Source organism: Opisthocomus hoazin, chromosome 25 (assembly GCF_030867145.1).
Source record: "Opisthocomus hoazin isolate bOpiHoa1 chromosome 25, bOpiHoa1.hap1, whole genome shotgun sequence".
NCBI lineage: Eukaryota > Metazoa > Chordata > Aves > Opisthocomiformes > Opisthocomidae > Opisthocomus > Opisthocomus hoazin.
The window spans coordinates 3076280-3094441 of NC_134438.1; positions in this window are offsets into that span (position 1 = coordinate 3076280).

Genomic DNA, 18162 nt, shown 5'->3' on the forward strand with positions numbered 1-18162 from the left:
AGAAGAGACTACCTAAGATACGTTTGAAGTTTGAGGTGGCAAGACAAGCAAGCAGCCCCAGTCTCTGTGCCTCTGTGCGAGCAGTGCCATGGACAGATGAGGCTGAGCAACAGCTTTCCAGGCTAGCTCTTTCTGCCTGCGAGCTATCTGCAGACGTTCGCATTTTCAGAGCAGGGCTGCCGGAGGACGCCGACACGGACCACCTAAGATACATTTGAAGTTTGAGATGGCAAGACAAGCAAGCAGCCCCAGTCTCTGTGCCTCTGTGCGAGCAGTGCCATGTTCAGATGAGGCTGAGCAACAGCTTTCCAGGCTAGCTTTTTCTGGCTGAGAGCTATCTGCAGACGTTCGCATTTTTGGAGCACTCCTGCCCAAGTCCCCAAGCACGGACCCCCAAAGATATGTTTGAAGTTTGACGTTGAAAGACAAGCAAGCAGTCTCAATCTCTGTGCCTCTGTGCGAGCAGTGCCATGGGCAGATGAGGCTGAGCAACAGCTTTCCAGGCTAGCTCTTTCTGGATGCCCAGCTATCTGCAGACGTTCGCATTTTCGGAGCAGGGCTACAGGAGGTGCCCGGCACGGACCACCTAATCTACGTTTGAAGTTCGAGGTGGCAAGACAAGCAAGCAGCCCCAGTCTCTGTGCCTCTGTGCGAGCAGTGCCATGGGCAGATGAGGCTGAGCAACAGCTTTCCAGGCTAGCTCTTTCTGTCTGCGAGCTATCTGCAGACATTCGCATTTTCAGAGCAGGGCTGCTATAGGTGCCCAGAAGAGACTACCTAAGATACTTTTGAAGTTTGAGGTGGCAAGACAAGCAAGCAGCCCCAGTCTCTGTGCCTCTGTGCGAGCAGTGCCATGGGCAGATGAGGCTGAGCAACAGCTTTCCAGGCTAGCTCTTTCTGGCTAAGAACTATCTGCAGACATTCGCATTTTAAGAGCAGGGCAGAAGAAAGCGCCCGGCACGGACCCACAAAGATATGTTGCAAAATTGAAGTGGCAAGACAAGAAAGCAGCCCCAGTCTCTGTGCCTCTGTGCGAGCAGTGCCATGGGCAGATGAGACTGAGCAACAGCTTTCCAGGCTAGCTCTTTCTGGCTGCGAGCTATCTGCAGACGTTTGCATTTTCAGAGCAGGGCTGCCGGAGTACACCGACATGGACCACCTAAGATACATTCAAAGTTTGAGGTGGCAAGACAAGCAAGCAGCCTCAGTCTCTGTGCCTCTGTGCGAGCAGTGCCATGGGCAGATGAGGCTGAGCAACCGCTTTGCAGGCTAGCTCTTTCTGGCTGCGATCTATCTGCAGACGTTCGCATTTTTGGAGCAGGCCTGCTGTAGGCGCCCGTCATGGAACACTTAAGCTACGTTTGAAGTTTGAGGTGGCAAGACAAGCAAGCAGCCCCAGTCTCTGTGCCTCTGTGCGAGCAGTGCCATGGGCAGATGAGGCTGAGCAACAGCTTTCCAGGCTAGCTCTTTCTGGCTGCGAGCTATCTGTAGAAATTCTCATTTTCGGAGCAGAGCTGCCGGAGACGCTCGGAACAGACCCCGAAAGATACGTCTGAAGTTTGACGGGACAAGACAAGCAAGCAGCCCCAGTCTCTGTGCCTCTGTGCGAGCGGTGCCATGGACAGATGAGGCTGAGCAACAGCTTTCCAGGCTAGCTCTTTCTGCCTGCGAGCTATCTGCAGACGTTCGCATTTTCAGAGCAGGGCTGCCGGAGGACACCGTCACGGACCACCTAAGATACATTTGAAGTTTGAGATGGCAAGACAAGCAAGCAGCCCCATGCTCTGTGCCTCGGTGCGAGAAGTGCCATGGGCAGATGAGGCTGAGCAAGAGCTTTCCAGGCTAGCTTTTTCTGGCTGAGAGCTATCTGCAGACATTCGTATTTTTGGAGCACTCCTGCACAAGTCCCCAAGCACGGACCCCCAAAGATATGTTTGAAGTTTGACGTTGCAAGACAAGCAAGCAGTCTCAATCTCTGTGCCTCTGTGCGAGCAGTGCCATGGGCAGATGAGGCTGAGCAACAGCTTTCCAGGCTAGCTTTTTCTGGATGCCCAGCTATCTGCAGACGTTCGCATTTTCGGAGCAGGGCTACAGGAGGTGCCCGGCACGGACCACCTAATCTACGTTTGAAGTTTGAGGTGGCAAGACAAGCAAGCAGCCCCAGTCTCTGTGCCTCTGTGCAAGCAGTGCCATGGGCAGATGAGGCTGAGCAACAGCTTTCCAGGCTAGCTCTTTCTGTCTGCGAGCTATCTGCAGACATTCGCATTTTCAGAGCAGGTCTGCTATAGGTGCCCAGAAGAGACTACCTAAGATACGTTTGAAGTTTGAGGTGGCAAGACAAGCAAGCAGCCTCAGTCTCTGTGCCTCTGTGCAAGCAGTGCCATGGGCAGATGAGGCTGAGCAACAGCTTTCCAGGCTAGCTCTTTCTGGCTGCGAGCTATCTGCAGACGTTCGCAATTTCAGAGCAGGGCTGACGCAGGCCCCCGGGACGGAACAGCTAAGATACGTTTGAAGTTTGAGAGGGCAAGACAAGCAAGCAGCCCCAGTCTCTGTGCCTCTGTGCGAGCAGTGCCATGGGCAGATGAGGCTGAGCAACAGCTTTCCAGGCTAGCTCTTTCTGGCTAAGAACTATCTGCAGACATTCGCATTTTAAGAGCAGGGCAGAAGAAAGCGCCCGGCACGGACCCACAAAGATATGTTGCAAAATTGAAGTGGCAAGACAAGAAAGCAGCCCCAGTCTCTGTGCCTCTGTGCGAGCAGTGCCATGGGCAGATGAGACTGAGCAACAGCTTTTCAGGCTAGCTCTTTCTGGCTGCGAGCTATGTGCAGACGTTCGCATTTTCAGAGCAGGGCTGCCGGAGTACACCGACATGGACCACCTAAGATACATTCAAAGTTTGAGGTGGCAAGACAAGCAAGCAGCCCCAGTCTCTGTGCCTCTGTGCGAGCAGTGCCATGGGCAGATGAGGCTGAGCAACCCCTTTGCAGGCTAGCTATTTCTGGCTGCGAGCTATCTGCAGACGTTCGCATTTTTGGCGCAGGCCTGCTGTAGGCGCCCGTCATGGAACACTTAAGCTACGTTTGAAGTTTGAGGTGGCAAGACAAGCAAGCAGCCCCAGTCTCTGTGCCTCTGTGCGAGCAGTGCCATGGGCAGATGAGGCTGAGCAACAGCTTTCCAGGCTAGCACCTTCTGGCTGCGAGCTATCTGCAGAAATTCTCATTTTCGGAGCAGAGCTGCCGGAGACGCTCGGAACGGACCCCCAAAGATACGTCTGAAGTTTGACGGGGCAAGACAAGCAAGCAGCCCCAGTCTCTGTGCCTCTGTGCGAGCAGTGCCATGGACAGATGAGGCTGAGCAACAGCTTTCCAGGCTAGCTCTTTCTGCCTGCGAGTTATCTGCAGACGTTCGCATTTTCGGAGCAGGGCTACAGGAGGTGCCCGGCACGGACCACCTAATCTACGTTTGAAGTTTGAGGTGCCAAGACAAGCAAGCAGCCCCAGTCTCTGTGCCTCTGTGCAAGCAGTGCCATGGGCAGATGAGGCTGAGCAACAGCTTTCCAGGCTAGCTCTTTCTGTCTGCGAGCTATCTGCAGACATTCGTATTTTCAGAGCAGGGCTGCTATAGGTGCCCAGAAGAGACTACCTAAGATACGTTTGAAGTTTGAGGTGGCAAGACAAGCAAGCAGCCCCAGTCTCTGTGCCTCTGTGCAAGCAGTGCCATGGGCAGATGAGGCTGAGCAACAGCTTTCCAGGCTAGCTCTTTCTGTCTGCGAGCTATCTGCAGACATTCGCATTTTCAGAGCAGGGCTGCTATAGGTGCCCAGAAGAGACTACCTAAGATACGTTTGAAGTTTGAGGTGGCAAGACAAGCAAGCAGCCCCAGTCTCTGTGCCTCTGTGCGAGCAGTGCCATGGGCAGATGAGGCTGAGCAAAAGCTTTCCAGGCTAGCTGTTTTTGGCTGCGAGCTATCTGCAGACGTTCGCAATTTCAGAGCAGGGATGACGCAGGCGCCCGGGACGAAACAGCTAAGATACGTTTGAAGTTTGAGGGGGCAAGACAAGCAAGCAGCCCCAGTCTCTGTGCCTCTGTGCGAGCAGTGCCATGGGCAGATGAGGCTGAGCAAGAGGTTTCCAGGCTAGCTCTTTCTGGCTAAGAACTATCTGCAGACATTCGCATTTTAAGAGCAGGGCAGAAGGAAGCGCCCGGCACGGACCCACAAAGATATGTTGCAAAATTGAAGTGGCAAGACAAGAAAGCAGCCCCAGTCTCTGTGCCTCTGTGCGAGCAGTGCCATGGGCAGATGAGACTGAGCAACAGCTTTCCAGGCTAGCTCTTTCTGGCTGCGATCTATCTGCAGACGTTCGCATTTTTGGAGCAGGCCTGCTGTAGGCGCCCGTCATGGAACACTTAAGCTACGTTTGAAGTTTGAGGTGGCAAGACAAGCAAGCAGCCCCAGTCTCTGTGCCTCTGTGCGAGCAGTGCCATGGGCAGATGAGGCTGAGCAACAGCTTTCCAGGCTAGCTCTTTCTGGCTGCGAGCTATCTGTAGAAATTCTCATTTTCGGAGCAGAGCTGCCGGAGACGCTCGGAACAGACCCCGAAAGATACGTCTGAAGTTTGACGGGACAAGACAAGCAAGCAGCCCCAGTCTCTGTGCCTCTGTGCGAGCGGTGCCATGGACAGATGAGGCTGAGCAACAGCTTTCCAGGCTAGCTCTTTCTGCCTGCGAGCTATCTGCAGACGTTCGCATTTTCAGAGCAGGGCTGCCGGAGGACACCGTCACGGACCACCTAAGATACATTTGAAGTTTGAGATGGCAAGACAAGCAAGCAGCCCCATGCTCTGTGCCTCTGTGCGAGAAGTGCCATGGGCAGATGAGGCTGAGCAAGAGCTTTCCAGGCTAGCTTTTTCTGGCTGAGAGCTATCTGCAGACATTCGTATTTTTGGAGCACTCCTGCACAAGTCCCCAAGCACGGACCCCCAAATATATGTTTGAAGTTTGACGTTGCAAGAAAAGCAAGCAGTCTCAATCTCTGTGCCTCTGTGCGAGCAGTGCCATGGGCAGATGAGGCTGAGCAACAGCTTTCCAGGCTAGCTTTTTCTGGATGCCCAGCTATCTGCAGACGTTCGCATTTTCGGAGCAGGGCTACAGGAGGTGCCCGGCACGGACCACCTAATCTACGTTTGAAGTTTGAGGTGGCAAGACAAGCAAGCAGCCCCAGTCTCTGTGCCTCTGTGCAAGCAGTGCCATGGGCAGATGAGGCTGAGCAACAGCTTTCCAGGCTAGCTCTTTCTGTCTGCGAGCTATCTGCAGACATTCGCATTTTCAGAGCAGGGCTGCTATAGGTGCCCAGAAGAGACTACCTAAGATACGTTTGAAGTTTGAGGTGGCAAGACAAGCAAGCAGCCTCAGTCTCTGTGCCTCTGTGCGAGCAGTGCCATGGGCAGATGAGGCTGAGCAACAGCTTTCCAGGCTAGCTCTTTCTGGCTGCGAGCTATCTGCAGACGTTCGCAATTTCAGAGCAGGGCTGACGCAGGCCCCCGGGACGGAACAGCTAAGATACGTTTGAAGTTTGAGGGGGCAAGACAAGCAAGCAGCCCCATTCTCTGTGCCTCTGTGCGAGCAGTGCCATGGGCAGATGAGGCTGAGCAACAGCTTTCCAGGCTAGCTCTTTCTGGCTAAGAACTATCTGCAGACATTCGCATTTTAAGAGCAGGGCAGAAGAAAGCGCCCGGCACGGACCCACAAAGATATGTTGCAAAATTGAAGTGGCAAGACAAGAAAGCAGCCCCAGTCTCTGTGCCTCTGTGCGAGCAGTGCCATGGGCAGATGAGACTGAGCAACAGCTTTTCAGGCTAGCTCTTTCTGGCTGCGAGCTATGTGCAGACGTTCGCATTTTCAGAGCAGGGCTGCCGGAGTACACCGACATGGACCACCTAAGATACATTCAAAGTTTGAGGTGGCAAGACAAGCAAGCAGCCCCAGTCTCTGTGCCTCTGTACGAGCAGTGCCATGGGCAGATGAGGCTGAGCAACCGCTTTGCAGGCTAGCTATTTCTGGCTGCGAGCTATCTGCAAACGTTCGCATTTTTGGCGCAGGCCTGCTGTAGGCGCCCGTCATGGAACACTTAAGCTACGTTTGAAGTTTGAGGTGGCAAGACAAGCAAGCAGCCCCAGTCTCTGTGCCTCTGTGCGAGCAGTGCCATGGGCAGATGAGGCTGAGCAACAGCTTTCCAGGCTAGCACCTTCTGGCTGCGAGCTATCTGCAGAAATTCTCATTTTCGGAGCAGAGCTGCCGGAGACGCTCGGAACGGACCCCCAAAGATACGTCTGAAGTTTGACGGGGCAAGACAAGCAAGCAGCCCCAGTCTCTGTGCCTCTGTGCAAGCAGTGCCATGGACAGATGAGGCTGAGCAACAGCTTTCCAGGCTAGCTCTTTCTGCCTGCGAGCTATCTGCAGACGTTCGCATTTTCAGAGCAATGCTGCCGGAGGACACCGTCACGGACCACCTAAGATACATTTGAAGTTTGAGATGGCAAGACAAGCAAGCAGCCCCATGCTCTGTGCCTCTGTGCGAGAAGTGCCATGGGCAGATGAGGCTGAGCAAGAGCTTTCCAGGCTAGCTTTTTCTGGCTGAGAGCTATCTGCAGACGTTCGCATTTTTGGAGCACTCCTGCACAAGTCCCCAAGCACGGACCCCCAAAGATATGTTTGAAGTTTGACGTTGCAAGACAAGCAAGCAGTCTCAAACTCTGTGCCTCTGTGTGAGCAGTGCCATGGGCAGATGAGGCTGAGCAACAGCTTTCCAGGCTAGCTTTTTCTGGATGCCCAGCTATCTGCAGACGTTCGCATTTTCGGAGCAGGGCTACAGGAGGTGCCCGGCACGGACCACCTAATCTACGTTTGAAGTTTGAGGTGGCAAGACAAGCAAGCAGCCCCAGTCTCTGTGCCTCTGTGCAAGCAGTGCCATGGGCAGATGAGGCTGAGCAACAGCTTTCCAGGCTAGCTCTTTCTGTCTGCGAGCTATCTGCAGACATTCGCATTTTCAGAGCAGGGCTGCTATAGGTGCCCAGAAGAGACTACCTAAGATACGTTTGAAGTTTGAGGTGGCAAGACAAGCAAGCAGCCCCAGTCTCTGTGCCTCTGTGCGAGCAGTGCCATGGGCAGATGAGGCTGAGCAACAGCTTTCCAGGCTAGCTCTTTCTGGCTGCGAGCTATCTGCAGACGTTCGCAATTTCAGAGCAGGGCTGACGCAGGCCCCCGGGACTGAACAGCTAAGATATGTTTGAAGTTTGAGGGGGCAAGACAAGCAAGCAGCCCCAGTCTCTGTGCCTCTGTGCGAGCAGTGCCATGGGCAGATGAGGCTGAGCAACAGCTTTCCAGGCTAGCTCTTTCTGGCTAAGAACTATCTGCAGACATTCGCATTTTAAGAGCAGGGCAGAAGAAAGCGCCCGGCACGGACCCACAAAGATATGTTGCAAAATTGAAGTGGCAAGACAAGAAAGCAGCCCCAGTCTCTGTGCCTCTGTGCGAGCAGTGCCATGGGCAGATGAGACTGAGCAACAGCTTTCCAGGCTAGCTCTTTCTGGCTGCGAGCTATGTGCAGACGTTCGCATTTTCAGAGCAGGGCTGCCGGAGTACACCGACATGGACCACCTAAGATACATTCAAAGTTTGAGGTGGCAAGACAAGCAAGCAGCCCCAGTCTCTGTGCCTCTGTGCGAGCAGTGCCATGGGCAGATGAGGCTGAGCAACCGCTTTGCAGGCTAGCTATTTCTGGCTGCGAGCTATCTGCAGACGTTCGCATTTTTGGCGCAGGCCTGCTGTAGGCGCCCGTCATGGAACACTTAAGCTACGTTTGAAGTTTGAGGTGGCAAGACAAGCAAGCAGTCCCAGTCTCTGTGCCTCTGTGCGAGCAGTGCCATGGGCAGATGAGGCTGAGCAACAGCTTTCCAGGCTAGCACCTTCTGGCTGCGAGCTATCTGCAGAAATTCTCATTTTCGGAGCAGAGCTGCCGGAGACGCTCGGAACGGACCCCCAAAGATACGTCTGAAGTTTGACGGGGCAAGACAAGCAAGCAGCCCCAGTCTCTGTGCCTCTGTGCGAGCAGTGCCATGGACAGATGAGGCTGAGCAACAGCTTTCCAGGCTAGCTCTTTCTGCCTGCGAGTTATCTGCAGACGTTCGCATTTTCGGAGCAGGGCTACAGGAGGTGCCCGGCACGGACCACCTAATCTACGTTTGAAGTTTGAGGTGGCAAGACAAGCAAGCAGCCCCAGTCTCTGTGCCTCTGTGCAAGCAGTGCCATGGGCAGATGAGGCTGAGCAACAGCTTTCCAGGCTAGCTCTTTCTGTCTGCGAGCTATCTGCAGACATTCGCATTTTCAGAGCAGGGCTGCTATAGGTGCCCAGAACAGACTACCTAAGATACGTTTGAAGTTTGAGGTGGCAAGACAAGCAAGCAGCCCCAGTCTCTGTGCCTCTGTGCAAGCAGTGCCATGGGCAGATGAGGCTGAGCAACAGCTTTCCAGGCTAGCTCTTTCTGTCTGCGAGCTATCTGCAGACATTCGCATTTTCAGAGCAGGGCTGCTATAGGTGCCCAGAAGAGACTACCTAAGATACGTTTGAAGTTTGAGGTGGCAAGACAAGCAAGCAGCCCCAGCCTCTGTGCCTCTGTGCGAGCAGTGCCATGGGCAGATGAGGCTGAGCAACCGCTTTGCAGGCTAGCTCTTTCTGGCTGCGAGCTATCTGCAGACGTTCGCATTTTTGGCGCAGGCCTGCTGTAGGCGCCCGTCATGGAACACTTAAGCTACGTTTGAAGTTTGAGGTGGCAAGACAAGCAAGCAGCCCCAGTCTCTGTGCCTCTGTGCGAGCAGTGCCATGGGCAGATGAGGCTGAGCAACAGCTTTCCAGGCTAGCTCTTTCTGGCTGCGAGCTATCTGCAGAAATTCTCAATTTCGGAGCAGAGCTGCCGGAGACGCTCGGAACGGACCCCCAAAGATACGTCTGAAGTTTGACGGGGCAAGACAAGCAAGCAGCCCCAGTCTCTGTGCCTCTGTGCGAGCGGTGCCATGGACAGATGAGGCTGAGCAACAGCTTTCCAGGCTAGCTCTTTCTGCCTGCGAGCTATCTGCAGACGTTCGCATTTTCAGAGCAGGGCTGCCGGAGGACACCGTCACGGACCACCTAAGATACATTTGAAGTTTGAGATGGCAAGACAAGCAAGCAGCCCCATGCTCTGTGCCTCTGTGCGAGAAGTGCCATGGGCAGATGAGGCTGAGCAAGAGCTTTCCAGGCTAGCTTTTTCTGGCTGAGAGCTATCTGCAGACGTTCGCATTTTTGGAGCACTCCTGCACAAGTCCCCAAGCACGGACCCCCAAAGATATGTTTGAAGTTTGACGTTGCAAGACAAGCAAGCAGTCTCAATCTCTGTGCCTCTGTGCGAGCAGTGCCATGGGCAGATGAGGCTGAGCAACAGCTTTCCAGGCTAGCTCTTTCTGCCTGCGAGCTATCTGCAGACGTTCGCATTTTCGGAGCAGGGCTACAGGAGGTGCCCGGCACGGACCACCTAATCTACGTTTTAAGTTTGAGGTGGCAAGACAAGCAAGCAGCCCCAGTCTCTGTGCCTCTGTGCAAGCAGTGCCATGGGCAGATGAGGCTGAGCAACAGCTTTCCAGGCTAGCTCTTTCTGTCTGCGAGCTATCTGCAGACATTCGTATTTTCAGAGCAGGGCTGCTATAGGTGCCCAGAACAGACTACCTAAGATACGTTTGAAGTTTGAGGTGGCAAGACAAGCAAGCAGCCCCAGTCTCTGTGCCTCTGTGCAAGCAGTGCCATGGGCAGATGAGGCTGAGCAACAGCTTTCCAGGCTAGCTCTTTCTGGCTGCGAGCTATCTGCAGACATTCGCATTTTCAGAGCAGGGCTGCTATAGGTGCCCAGAAGAGACTACCTAAGATACGTTTGAAGTTTGAGAGGGCAAGACAAGCAAGCAGCCCCAGTCTCTGTGCCTCTGTGCGAGCAGTGCCATGGGCAGATGAGGCTGAGCAAAAGCTTTCCAGGCTAGCTGTTTTTGGCTGCGAGCTATCTGCAGACGTTCGCAATTTCAGAGCAGGGATGACGCAGGCGCCCGGGACGAAACAGCTAAGATACGTTTGAAGTTTGAGGGGGCAAGACAAGCAAGCAGCCCCAGTCTCTGTGCCTCTGTGCGAGCAGTGCCATGGGCAGATGAGGCTGAGCAACAGCTTTCCAGGCTAGCTCTTTCTGGCTAAGAACTATCTGCAGACATTCGCATTTTAAGAGCAGGGCAGAAGGAAGCGCCCGGCACGGACCCACAAAGATATGTTGCAAAATTGAAGTGGCAAGACAAGAAAGCAGCCCCAGTCTCTGTGCCTCTGTGCGAGCAGTGCCATGGGCAGATGAGACTGAGCAACAGCTTTCCAGGCTAGCTCTTTCTGGCTGCGAGCTTTGTGCAGACGTTCGCATTTTCGGAGCAGGGCTGCCGGAGCACATTGACATGGACCACCTAAGATACATTCAAAGTTTGAGGTGGCAAGACAAGCAAGCAGCCCCAGCCTCTGTGCCTCTGTGCGAGCAGTGCCATTGGCAGATGAGGCTGAGCAACCGCTTTGCAGGCTAGCTCTTTCTGGCTGCGAGCTATCTGCAGACGTTCGCATTTTTGGAGCAGGCCTGCTGTAGGCGCCCGTCATGCAACACTTAAGCTACGTTTGAAGTTTGAGGTGGCAAGACAAGCAAGCAGCCCCAGTCTCTGTGCCTCTGTGCGAGCAGTGCCATGGGCAGATGAGGCTGAGCAACAGCTTTCCAGGCTAGCTCTTTCTGGCTGCGAGCTATCTGCAGAAATTCTCAATTTCGGAGCAGAGCTGCCGGAGACGCTCGGAACGGACCCCCAAAGATACGTCTGAAGTTTGACGGGGCAAGACAAGCAAGCAGCCCCAGTCTCTGTGCCTCTGTGCGAGCAGTGCCATGGGCAGATCAGGCTGAGCAACAGCTTTCCAGGCTAGCTTTTTCTGCCTGCGAGCTATCTACAGACGTTCGCATTTTTGGAGCACGGCTGCCCGAGTACTCAAGCACGGACACCCAAAGATATGTTTGAAGTTTGAGGTGGCAAGACAAGCAAGCTATACCAGTCTCTGTGCCTCTGTGCAAGCAGTGCCATGGGCAGATGAGGCTGAGCAACAGCTTTCCAGGCTAGCTCTTTCTGGCTGCGAGCTATCTGCAGACATTGGCATGTTCGGAGCAGGGCTGATATAGGCGCCCATAACGGACCACCTAAGTTACTTTAGAAGTTTGAGGTGGCAAGACAAGCAAGTAGCCCCAGTCTCTGTGCCTCTGTGCAAGCAGTGCCATGGGCAGATGAGGCTGAGCAACAGCTTTCCAGGCTAGATCTTTCTGGCTGCCAGCTATCTGCAGACGTTCGCATTTTCAGAGCAGGGCTGCCGGAGGCGCCCGGGACGGACGACCTAAGCTACGTTTGAAGTTTGAGGGGGCAAGACAAGCAAGCAGCCCCAGTCTCTGTGCCTCTGTGCGAGCAGTGCCATGGGCAGATGAGGCCGAGCAACAGCTTTCCAGGCTAGCTCTTTCTGGATGCGAGCTATCTGCAGATGTTCGCAGTTTTGGAACAGGCCTGCTCTAGGCGCCCGTCATGGAACACTTAAGTTACGTTTGAATTTTGAGGTGGCAAGAGAAGCAAGCAGCCCCAGTCTCTGTGCCTCTGTGCAAGCAGTGCCTTGGGCACATGAGGCTGAGCAACAGCTTTCCAGGCTAGCTCTTTGTGGCTGCAAGCTATCTGCAGACGTTCGCATTTTCAGAGCACGGCTGCCGTAGGCGCCCGGGACGGACGACCTAAGCTACGTTTGAAGTTTCAGGGGGCAAGACAATCAAGCAGCCCCAGTCTCTGTGCCTCTGTGCGAGCAGTGCCATTGGCAGATGAGGCTGAGCAACAGCTTTCCAGGCTAGCTCTTTCTGCCTGCGAGCTATCTGCAGACGTTCGCATTTTCAGAGCAGGGCTGCCGGAGGCGCCCGGCACGGACACCCAAATCTACGTTAGAAGTTTCAGGGAGCAAGACAAGCAAGCAGCCCCAGTCTCTGTGCCTCTGTGCGAGCAGTGCCATGGGCAGATGAGGCTGAGCAACAGCTTTCCAGGCTAGCTCTTTCTGTCTGCGAGCTATCTGCAGACATTCGCATTTTCAGAGCAGGGCTGCTATAGGTGCCCAGAAGAGACTACCTAAGATACGTTTGAAGTTTGAGGTGGCAAGACAAGCAAGCAGCCCCAGTCTCTGTGCCTCTGTGCGAGCAGTGCCATGGGCAGATGAGGCTGAGCAAAAGCTTTCCAGGCTAGCTGTTTTTGGCTGCGAGCTATCTGCAGACGTTCGCAATTTCAGAGCAGGGATGACGCAGGCGCCCGGGACGAAACAGCTAAGATACGTTTGAAGTTTGAGGGGGCAAGACAAGCAAGCAGCCCCAGTCTCTGTGCCTCTGTGCGAGCAGTGCCATGGGCAGATGAGGCTGAGCAACAGCTTTCCAGGCTAGCTTTTTCTGGCTGAGAGCTATCTGCAGACATTCGCATTTTAAGAGCAGGGCAGAAGGAAGCGCCCGGCACGGACCCACAAAGATATGTTGCAAAATTGAAGTGGCAAGACAAGAAAGCAGCCCCAGTCTCTGTGCCTCTGTGCGAGCAGTGCCATGGGCAGATGAGACTGAGCAACAGCTTTCCAGGCTAGCTCTTTCTGGCTGCGAGCTTTGTGCAGACGTTCGCATTTTCAGAGCAGGGCTGCCGGAGTACACCGACATGGACCACCTAAGATACATTCAAAGTTTGAGGTGGCAAGACAAGCAAGCAGCCCCAGTCTCTGTGCCTCTGTGCGAGCAGTGCCATGGGCAGATGAGGCTGAGCAACCGCTTTGCAGGCTAGCTCTTTCTGGCTGCGATCTATCTGCAGACGTTCGCATTTTTGGCGCAGGCCTGCTGTAGGCGCCCGTCATGGAACACTTAAGCTACGTTTGAAGTTTGAGGTGGCAAGACAAGCAAGCAGCCCCAGTCTCTGTGCCTCTGTGCGAGCAGTGCCATGGGCAGATGAGGCTGAGCAACAGCTTTCCAGGCTAGCTCTTTCTGGCTGCGAGCTATCTGCAGAAATTCTCAATTTCGGAGCAGAGCTGCCGGAGACGCTCGGAACGGACCCCCAAAGATACGTCTGAAGTTTGACGGGGCAAGACAAGCAAGCAGCCCCAGTCTCTGTGCCTCTGTGCGAGCGGTGCCATGGACAGATGAGGCTGAGCAACAGCTTTCCAGGCTAGCTCTTTCTGGCTGCCAGCTATCTGCAGACGTTCGCATTTTCAGAGCAGAGCTGCCGGAGGACACCGACACGGACCACCTAAGATACATTTGAAGTTTGAGATGGCAAGACAAGCAAGCAGCCCCAGTCTCAGTGCCACTGTGCGAGCAGTGCCATGGGCAGATGAGGCTGAGAAACAGCTTTCCAGGCTAGCTCTTTCTGCCTGCGATCTATCTGCAGACATTCGCATGTAAGAGCAGGCCTGCTGGAGATGCCTGGCACGGACCCCCAATGATATGTTGCAAGATTGAGGTGGCTAGACAAGCAAGCAGTCCAAGTCTCTGTGCCTCTGTGCGAGCAGTGCCATGGGCAGATGAGGCTTAACAACATTTTTCCAGTCTAGCTATTTCTGGCTGCGTGCTATCTGCACACGTTAGCATTTTTGTAGCAGGCCTGCTCTAGGCGCCCGTCATGGTACAGTTAAGCTACGTTTGAAGTTTGAGGTGGCAAGACAAGCAAGCAGTCCCAGTCTCTGTGCCTCTGTGCGAGCAGTGCCATGGGCAGATGAGGCTGAGCAACAGCTTTCCAGGCTAGCAATTTCTGCCTGCGAGCTATCTGCAGACGTTCGCATTTTCAGAGCAGGGCTGCTGGATGCGGTCGGCAAGGACCACCTAAGCTACGTTTGACTTTTGAAGGGGCAAGACAAGCAAGCAGCCCCAGTCTCTGTGCCTCTGTGCGAGCAGTGCCATGGGCAGATCAGGCTGAGCAACAGCTTTCCAGGCTAGCTCTTTCTACCTGCGAGCTATCTGCAGACGTTCGCATTTTCAGAGCAAGGCTGCCAAAGTCTCCCGGATCGGAACACCTAAGATACGTTTGAAGTTTGAGGTGGCAAAACAAGCAAGCTGTACCAGTCTCTGTGCCTCTGTGCAAGCAGTGCCATGGGTAGATGAGGCTGAGCAACAGCTTTCCAGGCTAGCTCTTTCTGGCTGCGAGCTATCTGCAGACATTGGCATTTTCGGAGCAGGGCTGATATAGGCGCCCATAACGGACCACCTAAGATACATACGAAGTTTGAGGTGGGAAGACAAGCAAGTAGCCCCAGTCTCTGTGCCTCTGTGCAAGCAGTTGCATGGGCAGATGAGGCTGAGCAACAGCTTTCCAGGCTAGATCTTTCTGGCTGCCAGCTATCTGCAGACGTTCGCATTTTCAGAGCAGGGCTGCCGGAGGCGCCCGGGACGGACGACCTAAGCTACGTTTGAAGTTTCAGGGGGCAAGACAAGCAAGCAGCCCCAGTCTCTGTGCCTCTGTGCGAGCAGTGCCATGGGCAGATGAGGCCGAGCAACAGCTTTCCAGGCTAGCTCTTTCTGGATGCGAGCTATCTGCAGACGTTCGCAGTTTTGGAACAGGCCTGCTCTAGGCGCCCGTCATGGAACACTTAAGTTACGTTTGAATTTTGAGGTGGCAAGAGAAGCAAGCAGCCCCAGTCTCTGTGCCTCTGTGCAAGCAGTGCCTTGGGCACATGAGGCTGAGCAACAGCTTTCCAGGCTAGCTCTTTCTGGCTGCGAGCTATCTGCAGACGTTCGCATTTTCAGAGCACGGCTGCCGTAGGCGCCCGGGACGGACGACCTAAGCTACGTTTGAAGTTTCAGGGGGCAAGACAATCAAGCAGCCCCAGTCTCTGTGCCTCTGTGCGAGCAGTGCCATGGGCAGATGAGGCTGAGCAACAGCTTTCCAGGCTACCTCTTTCTGCCTGCGAGCTATCTGCAGACGTTCGCATTTTCAGAGCAGGGCTGCCGGAGGCGCCCGGCACGGACACCCAAATCTACGTTAGAAGTTTCAGGGAGCAAGACAAGCAAGCAGCCCCAGTCTCTGTGCCTCTGTGCAAGCAGTGCCATGGGCAGATGAGGCTGAGCAACAGCTTTCCAGGCTAGATCTTTCTGGCTGCCAGCTATCTGCAGACGTTCGCATTTTCAGAGCAGGGCTGCCGGAGGCGCCCGGGACGGACGACCTAAGCTACGTTTGAAGTTTCAGGGGGCAAGACAAGCAAGCAGCCCCAGTCTCTGTGCCTCTGTGCGAGCAGTGCCATGGGCAGATGAGGCCGAGCAACAGCTTTCCAGGCTAGCTCTTTCTGGATGCGAGCTATCTGCAGACGTTCGCAGTTTTGGAACAGGCCTGCTCTAGGCGCCCGTCATGGAACACTTAAGTTACGTTTGAATTTTGAGGTGGCAAGAGAAGCAAGCAGCCCCAGTCTCTGTGCCTCTGTGCAAGCAGTGCCTTGGGCACATGAGGCTGAGCAACAGCTTTCCAGGCTAGCTCTTTCTGGCTGCGAGCTATCTGCAGACGTTCGCATTTTCAGAGCACGGCTGCCGTAGGCGCCCGGGACGGACGACCTAAGCTACGTTTGAAGTTTCAGGGGGCAAGACAATCAAGCAGCCCCAGTCTCTGTGCCTCTGTGCGAGCAGTGCCATGGGCAGATGAGGCTGAGCAACAGCTTTCCAGGCTAGCTCTTTCTGCATGCGAGCTATCTGCAGACGTTCGCATTTTCAGAGCAGGGCTGCCGGAGGCGCCCGGCACGGACACCCAAATCTACGTTAGAAGTTTCAGGGAGCAAGACAAGCAAGCAGCCCCAGTCTCTGTGCCTCTGTGCAAGCAGTGCCATGGGCAGATGAGGCTGAGCAACAGCTTTCCAGGCTAGATCTTTCTGGCTGCCAGCTATCTGCAGACGTTCGCATTTTCAGAGCAGGGCTGCCGGAGGCGCCCGGGACGGACGACCTAAGCTACGTTTGAAGTTTCAGGGGGCAAGACAAGCAAGCAGCCCCAGTCTCTGTGCCTCTGTGCGAGCAGTGCCATGGGCAGATGAGGCCGAGCAACAGCTTTCCAGGCTAGCTCTTTCTGGATGCGAGCTATCTGCAGACGTTCGCAGTTTTGGAACAGGCCTGCTCTAGGCGCCCGTCATGGAACACTTAAGTTACGTTTGAATTTTGAGGTGGCAAGAGAAGCAAGCAGCCCCAGTCTCTGTGCCTCTGTGCAAGCAGTGCCTTGGGCACATGAGGCTGAGCAACAGCTTTCCAGGCTAGCTCTTTCTGGCTGCGAGCTATCTGCAGACGTTCGCATTTTCAGAGCACGGCTGCCGTAGGCGCCCGGGACGGACGACCTAAGCTACGTTTGAAGTTTCAGGGGGCAAGACAATCAAGCAGCCCCAGTCTCTGTGCCTCTGTGCGAGCAGTGCCATTGGCAGATGAGGCTGAGCAACAGCTTTCCAGGCTAGCTCTTTCTGCCTGCGAGCTATCTGCAGACGTTCGCATTTTCAGAGCAGGGCTGCCGGAGGCGCCCGGCACGGACACCCAAATCTACGTTAGAAGTTTCAGGGAGCAAGACAAGCAAGCAGCCCCAGTCTCTGTGCCTCTGTGCGAGCACTGCCATGGGCAGATGAGGCTGAGCAACAGCTTTCCAGGCTAGCTCTTTCTGTCTGCGAGCTATCTGCAGACATTCGCATTTTCAGAGCAGGGCTGCTATAGGTGCCCAGAAGAGACTACCTAAGATACGTTTGAAGTTTGAGGTGGGAAGACAAGCAAGCAGCCCCAGTCTCTGTGCCTCTGTGCGAGCAGTGCCATGGGCAGATGAGGCTGAGCAAAAGCTTTCCAGGCTAGCTGTTTTTGGCTGCGAGCTATCTGCAGACGTTCGCAATTTCAGAGCAGGGATGACGCAGGCGCCCGGGACGAAACAGCTAAGATACGTTTGAAGTTTGAGGGGGCAAGACAAGCAAGCAGCCCCAGTCTCTGTGCCTCTGTGCGAGCAGTGCCATGGGCAGATGAGGCTGAGCAAGAGGTTTCCAGGCTAGCTCTTTCTGGCTAAGAACTATCTGCAGACATTCGCATTTTAAGAGCAGGGCAGAAGGAAGCGCCCGGCACGGACCCACAAAGATATGTTGCAAAATTGAAGTGGCAAGACAAGAAAGCAGCCCCAGTCTCTGTGCCTCTGTGCGAGCAGTGCCATGGGCAGATGAGACTGAGCAACAGCTTTCCAGGCTAGCTCTTTCTGGCTGCGAGCTTTGTGCAGACGTTCGCATTTTCGGAGCAGGGCTGCCGGAGCACATTGACATGGACCACCTAAGATACATTCAAAGTTTGAGGTGGCAAGACAAGCAAGCAGCCCCAGTCTCTGTGCCTCTGTGCGAGCAGTGCCATGGGCAGATGAGGCTGAGCAACCGCTTTGCAGGCTAGCTCTTTCTGGCTGCGAGCTATCTGCAGACGTTCGCATTTTTGGAGCAGGCCTGCTGTAGGCGCCCGTCATGGAACACTTAAGCTACGTTTGAAGTTTGAGGTGGCAAGACAAGCAAGCAGCCCCAGTCTCTGTGCCTCTGTGCGAGCGGTGCCATGGACAGATGAGGCTGAGCAACAGCTTTCCAGGCTAGCTCTTTCTGCCTGCGAGCTATCTGCAGACGTTCGCATTTTCAGAGCAGGGCTGCCGGAGGACACCGTCACGGACCACCTAAGATACATTTGAAGTTTGAGATGGCAAGACAAGCAAGCAGCCCCATGCTCTGTGCCTCTGTGCGAGAAGTGCCATGGGCAGATGAGGCTGAGCAAGAGCTTTCCAGGCTAGCTTTTTCTGGCTGAGAGCTATCTGCAGACGTTCGCATTTTTGGAGCACTCCTGCACAAGTCCCCAAGCACGGACCCCCAAAGATATGTTTGAAGTTTGACGTTGCAAGACAAGCAAGCAGTCTCAATCTCTGTGCCTCTGTGCGAGCAGTGCCATGGGCAGATGAGGCTGAGCAACAGCTTTCCAGGCTAGCTTTTTCTGGATGCCCAGCTATCTGCAGACGTTCGCATTTTCGGAGCAGGGCTACAGGAGGTGCCCGGCACGGACCACC